Raw genomic sequence first — 7,248 nt, 5'->3', positions numbered from 1 at the left:
ATTTATATATTTTTTTATTTATATAATTTTTTTTTTTTTTTTTTTTTTTTTCAGCTAATTGCCAAATGTTTTTTTTTTCTTCCCGGTTAACAATAATTATACTGAAATGGGTGTGTATATGTAAGTAGCTTATGGCCCCTTTATTCATATTTAGTACATGAAAGTTTGACTATTAATTTTGAAGTATTGGACCTCTCACTGCAACAAATTTTAATATACTAATGATGTGCCATTCCCAACAGGATTCTTAATGGCCTCAAAGCTCCCAATGACTTCACTATGAAAATGAAATGCACATTTCATCCCTCTGTCATCTTGTCCTTCACCGTCATCACTCATTTATTTCAATTATGTCCCCTCCTTTCATTGGCGAGTCTCGTATCTGAGCTAATCTGGCCAGTTGAGTGGATTTTGCTCATTTCATTATGCTGCCATTATAAGAGACTCCAGTGAGACGTTATCAGCGGAGCCTCAGAACGGACCAGCTAGAGCGTTTGGAAGAGGAAAGCACTGACCTGCCCTTCACCTGCTTTAAATATTGCACGTAAGTGCCTTCAGTCACTACTATGTCATGTAATTGCTAAGAGCACACCTGTTTTATAGCGAGCATGAAGACATCTGGCCTGCTTTTGACTCATAAATCTAGTGGTCACTAAAATAGTAGTCTGCTGAACATCTCCAATCCTTCTGCAATTCTGACACTGCAAATCTTGTTCAATCATCAGTATTGTATAAACATGCTGGAGTGTCAATGTTTTGCTAATGCTCAGACTAACTGTTCATCCATGGGTTTTTGTTCAGGTTCCCAGAATTCCTCGGTCTTAGCCTGCAGATGCATACAGTAAGTTATCAAATTTTGTGAGCACACACACATGTACTGTATATACTGTATTTTATGAAGGGCCAAACATAGTTATAATTCAAAATAATGTAAATCTGAATATATAGTTAGATCTAAAAGTATATATTCAAATGTGTATTTGTAAATCATGAGTACACTGTGTGTGTGTGTGTGTGTGTGTGTGTGTGTGTGTGTGTGTGTGTGTGTGTGTGTGTGTGTGTGTGTGTGTGTGTGTGTGTGTGTATGTGTGTGTGTGTGTGTACGCGTATATACATGAAGCATAATTTAGATCTATATTACTCCATACACACACACAGCTAATGACCTTCCTCGGCTGACCGGCTAACATGGGCAGCTCAAGGGTGATGCCAGGTGTTTTGGTTGACAGAGCAGCGCAGGCTGCTCGTGCCCCACATTTCATCCGCAGTATCGGGTTCCTGCATCATGATAAAAGGAACGCTCCTATTAGCTTAGTGCTAAGAGCCGCGACCCGCGGCCAAGAGATGGGTATCTAAGACTCACTCTTTTTACACTGGGGTCGGGAATGCTGTTTTTCCTTACACAAAAAGTACCATGGTTTAATCAGTTGTTTTTGACATAGCTCTGTGGTAGTAATACCATGATATTCTAAGAAAGTTTCTTTTGGTATCGTTTTAGTATCACGGTATATGATTATGGTATTCATTCAATACCATGGTACTGTACATGTCAAAGTATCATGACTTACAAAAAAGTACTCAAAACTACCATGCTACTAATATGGTTTTTGGACACATAGTACTGTAGGACCATGATATTATTATTTTGGGCATGGTACTGTGGTAATACCATGTTTTATTTTCAGTATGTACCATGATATTCTCTGAGGTATCATTTCGGTAGTATGACATATGAATATGGTAATCATTCAGTACCATGGTACTACCATGTACCCAAAACTACCATGCTACTAACATGGCTCTTGCACATGTAGAAAAGTTATACTGTGATATTATTAGAAGTAGTTTGGAGTACCAAGGAAAATACCATGGTATTATCACCTCATACCATGGTACCACCACAGTTTATTTTGTAGGGTAAATTTCCATAAGCCCAAAAACACAAAAACTAAATTAATGTACTTACATGTACCATAATAATAATAATACTCTAAGTATCATGTTTGGCAAATTTAAATTACAGTAAGCCAAATTGTTGTGAAATTGATTCAACCACAAAAATTGTTTGTTGATACTAACGAAAAAGTACCACATGTTTTTTGGACATGGTACCGTGGTAATGCAATGTTTTCTTTTCAGTATGTACCATGATATTCTCTTAAGTATCTTTCGGTATAATTTCAATAGCATGGTATATGAATATAGTAATCATTCAGTACCATGGTATTGCCATGACTAACAGTAAAGTACCCACAATTACTACTACTAACGGTTGCATTTTATTTTACAGTATGTGTACTTACATGCACTTACAATGTAGTACTAGTACTAGTAATATAATGTAACAACATGGGTTAAGGTTAGGTTTAGGGGTAGGTCAAGGGTTAGTCTAGTTATTACCCAGTTATTGTAATCACTATAATAAGTACATAGTATGTACATGCACAGTGACAATAGTGTGATATTACTAAAAGTACTTTGGAGTAGCATGAAAATGCCATGGTATTATCATCTGATACATAGTATCACCACAGTATATTTTGTAGTGGAAATTTCCATTAGCCCAACAAAACTAAAACTAAACTGATGGCTTTTGCAGAAAAAAAATGTCATGATTGATACTACTATGTTTGTACCATGGCATTTTTGAAAGTAACCTACTTTGACCATGGCATTTTTGAAAGTAACGTAAACTACAGTAACACAAATAAGAAAAAGCTATATGATGTCTCTGATGAGAAAAAGTACCGTGGTACTACCAGGTTTTTTATTTATTTATTTATTTTGGATATGGTACGGTAGTAATACAATGTTTATTTTCAGTAAATGCCATGATATGGCATATACCTTTCATTCAATAGCATTGTATGTGAATATGGCAATCATTCAGTACCATATGATTGGTTTGTTAAAACTAAGCACTATGGTACTACAGTTTTTTGTCATTATTATTGGTTATTGTATTGGTTTGAACACCATGCTATTTGAATAATCATTCACTTCCATGATATGTACGTATGGTACTGCCACGGTACTTTTTTTCTAAGGTAAATGACCTATACATTTCCATAAGCCCAACAAAATGAAAGCAAAATGAATTGACATTATATTGACAATATAGCCTCTATATTGTACATTGCTGGGGTTGAACTTTGATAAAAATGGCACAAATTCAAATTAGAAACTGAAAATGTCCTGTGTAAGAGATTGATGATTACGTCACAGACTCGTATAATATTGTTAGCAGTCTGAGTTATTTTAACTTCATCAGTTGATATATATCTGCAGACTCAGTCTGGAATGGATAATAACCACCCAGAACACTAACAACAACAAAGTTCAGAAAATATTGATTAATACGGTCATTGAACATGCAGATTTAAATGCTGCTTTTTCTTCTGACTCATTTGGTCGATAATCAATGGCACGAATTCAAATTAGAAACTGAAAATGCCCTGTGTAAGAAATTGATGATTACTTCACAGACTCGTATAATATTGTTAGCAGTCTGAGTTATTTTAACTTCATCAGTTGATATATATCTGCAGACTCAGTCTGGAATGGATAATAACCACCCAGAACACTTAACAACAACAAAGTTCAGAAAATATTGATTAATACGGTCATTGAACATGCAGATTTAAATGCTGCTTTTTCTTCTGACTCATTTGGTCGATAATCAGGAAAGGCCATTTCTAAAAATGAAGAAATACAGGCTTGTGTGTGTGTGTGTGTGTGTGTGCGCGTGCGCCTTCATTTAAAGGGGTCATGAACTGCCTTCTTTTTTATTTTGTACTGTTCTCTGCGGTCCACTTATAATGTTATCAAAATTTTTACATAAAAAACATCATCATTTAGAAGTAATAGGCTATTTTCTGTCCTGTTTTGACCCCCCCCCCTCGGAAGTAAACGCCCAAAGCTATGATTGTCTAACATGTTTGACAGCCTACATCCTTCATAGATGTACGCTGCTGTGATTTAGGTTAAAAACTCATAAATACTCAGTACATATCAAACAATCTGTAATAACAGACAAAGCAATAGTGACCCCGTAATAAAAACAGTTACTCACACGTGTGGTGCGACATTACTGTCGGATCCAATATAGTAAGCACAGCATCGCCTTTTAGTTTCAATCTTTCTGAAAATCCTGTGTCGAATTGTGTCTTGTTTGTAAACTAATAAATTCATCCACTCTTTCCTAATGTTGGAATCAGAGTTGGGGGCAGTAGTGGCCTAATGGTTAAAGAGTCGGACTTGTAACCCAAAGGTCGTGGGTTTGAGTCTCGGTACCGGCAGGGATTGTAGGTGGGGGGGAGTGAGTGGACAGCGGTCTTTTCCACCCTCAATACCACGACTGGGGGGGGACCCTTGAGCAAGACACCGAACCCCCAACTGCTCCCTGGGCTCTGCAGCCCACTGCTCCGGGTGTGTGTTCGCGGTCTTTTCCACCCTCAATACCACGACTGAGGTGAGACCCTTGAGCAAGACACCGAACCCCCAACTGCTCCCTGGGCTCTGCAGCCCACTGCTCCGGGTGTGTGTTCACTGCTCACTGCTGTGTGTGTGCCCTTGGAGAGCACGAATTCCGAGTATGGGACACCATACTTGGCTAAATGGCACATCACTTTCAGAAGCATAGACTCTGTTTTTCCACAACCTGGCACTGCACAGCATCTTGTTGTCTTCAGAGCCATCTTTATTGTTTGGTTTCTGCATATACCTATTATTATTTACATACTACATGTGCGAATCAGTGGGTGGGGCCATAGGCGGAAATCCTGGAGGGTCGGGGGGGACAGGACCCCTCCATCCGAGGGTTGTCCTCCCCAAAAATATGATTAAAAATCACGCGTGCATTGTAAATAACAATGTTTTATACTTTAAATAATTGTGAAAGTATTTGTGGAACATTTTGAGTCTCCCCCTCCCTTACCTCACAGTGCTTTGGTCCAAATGCCTGCTTTCCTCTTTTACATCTCCTACACACACACACACACACGAGTCCGGTGAGAGAGAACAAAGCCAATAGTTGTGGAACTCCAGTAAGTAAGGCTGTCAAGGCTATTTTATTCACTTAAAGGTCACATAGTTTACACCTTTCTGGAGTTTTATTTTAAGTCTTGATGTCCTTAAGAATATATATGTGCGGTATAAGTACCAAAAAAACATTTTTTACAACAATTTTTACAGCTCCACTCTCAGGAGCTCTGCAAAGAACAGGTCAATTTTGGCCTGTCTAATTAATATTCATGAGCCTCTCTTCTGATTAGCCTTTTGTTTTCTGAGTGACACAAGGCCAGGCCAACCACAGGTAACTAGGGTCATGTATCCTGTAGCCTGCTGTGGATTGGTGATACTCACAAGTAAGGAAATGTTGTCCGGCCTTACATGTTTGAGCCGAACTCAGACCCCGAATCTGTGACGACAGCAGACACCAACCACCTCCTCAAACGCGCTTACAACAGGTTTCAGAATGGTAATTAATGTTTTTTTTTTTCAAATAAAAAAAAGATGCCGAGCGTTTGCCATCACGTGAACTTGAAGACACTTGTACAAATGCGGATGGGTGACATGATTGGAAATGATTCCAGATTGGCGATGTAGTATTTGGTTTCTGTACATCCAGACGAACAGCGTTTTCTCGACATGTTTCCGTGTTGTTGTTGCTCAGCAATGGCATGGAGGCGAATCACGCGATGTTGCCGGGGGGTTTGGCAAAAGGAGAGTGGGACTGTGGGAAGTGCTCGGGGTGGTGACTGAAGGCGGTGACTGAGTAGTTCAAAAATTGCTCTTGAGAAATTCTATGTTTATTGTCCCCTCCAACTGTTAGATGAAATTTACACCCCTGGGCGGGGCTAAACAGGCAGTGCGGAGGTGTGTATAGCCACACTATAAGGTCATAAAGTGGCACATTCCACAACCTGTCGTTTTGGCAGATTGGCTACAATATAAGCTGTTTTTAGACTAACAAGAAAGTTTTTAGGTCTGAAATGTACAGGATGTTTTAATAGTACAGTGAACTCTTATACGTCAAAAGATCAAGGGAATTTTGATTTGTCAGTTCATGACCCCTTTAAATCATAGTTCTTGGACAAGGCCTCAACAGCCGCTCATGAATCACGCTGATGGATCTCTCTCTCTCTTGCTCTCTCTCGCTCCATGTTTTTGCATTCCAGAATTCTCAGTCTCGGCGTATACAGTTACTGTAGAAACCAGCACGCCGGTCCAATGAGAGATTCCAGATGGAGAATTCCAAACGACCTGGTACAGAGTCAAGGCATTGCCGGGAACGGAGCGCATCATATTCACACAAAAGCCGCACATCTTTGTTTAAGGCGACGCTGCAGATGACGGGAGGATTCATTAACAGCTGAGAAATTTCTCTTTCTCGTTAAGATGTACAATTACTGTCTAATTGAGGCTGGCAAAGCGTAAATAAACTCCGAGGTCACACTTTCTACTCCAATTTGCCTGCAGACGGATCTCGATCTTGACCGATTTCACAAATTTGATTTCACGTTTCACGCTTGTTTTCTTCTCCAGCTGGCAGACAATTGGCTGGTCAGGAACAGAACTGTGTGATTTCAGGGCTCATTTCCCAGACAATTCCTGAAAGAGATTTTAAAAACAGCTTGGGAAACACTTTGTATTTAACAAAACATCAACCCTTACTAACAGATATGGGCTGCAGCAGGAGAATAATTTTATTCCACAAAGGTCATGCTCAAAGGTTCAGCCCTCTGGAGACTTCGTCTCTGACGTTTCTCATTGGGGTCCAGGTGAAATAAAAATGGATACAAAAAATATTTCTCCTCCAGAGAAGAATCTGAGAGGAGGCGTAGGAACTTTTTGGGTTTAATACAAGTTAACATGTATGAACAGAATTTTTTGACATAACCAGAAAATATGATAATATATATATATATATACAGTATATAAATATATACACTACAATTGTATATTTAAAATTTTAAAGCTATAATATACTATAATATAATATAATTATAATATAATAATTATAATAATATAACAGTTTCAAATGTTGAAACAACTTTATATATTAAAGGGGTCCTATTATGCTCTTTTACAGTCTTGATTTTGTTTTGGGGGTGTACTAGAACAGGCTCTCATACTAGGTTGTTCGAAAAACACATTATTTTTCACATATTTTACATTATTACAACACCTCTCTCCCCAGTCTGGCATGAACGGCTCGAATAGTTCCTGTATCAAATGAAAGCCTGC

The 7,248-nt window shown here is 38.6% G+C and overlaps 1 long non-coding RNA gene across 1 annotated transcript; it reads left to right on the top strand.

Moving 5' to 3' along the window:
• Positions 1 to 519: 519 nt before the first annotated feature.
• On the top strand, positions 520 to 6,380 carry LOC107549429 (uncharacterized). Its single transcript, XR_001604561.1, has 3 exons — positions 520 to 544; positions 802 to 841; positions 6,180 to 6,380. It is a non-coding gene; the product is annotated as an uncharacterized lncRNA (long non-coding RNA).
• Positions 6,381 to 7,248: the final 868 nt, after the last annotated feature.

Source organism: Sinocyclocheilus grahami, unplaced genomic scaffold (assembly GCF_001515645.1).
Source record: "Sinocyclocheilus grahami isolate Dianchi unplaced genomic scaffold, SAMN03320097.WGS_v1.1 scaffold372.1, whole genome shotgun sequence".
In the NCBI taxonomy this organism is placed as follows: domain Eukaryota; kingdom Metazoa; phylum Chordata; class Actinopteri; order Cypriniformes; family Cyprinidae; genus Sinocyclocheilus; species Sinocyclocheilus grahami.
Note: the sequence above shows the minus strand (reverse complement) of the source record. Positions and strands in the feature narration are given on the sequence as shown.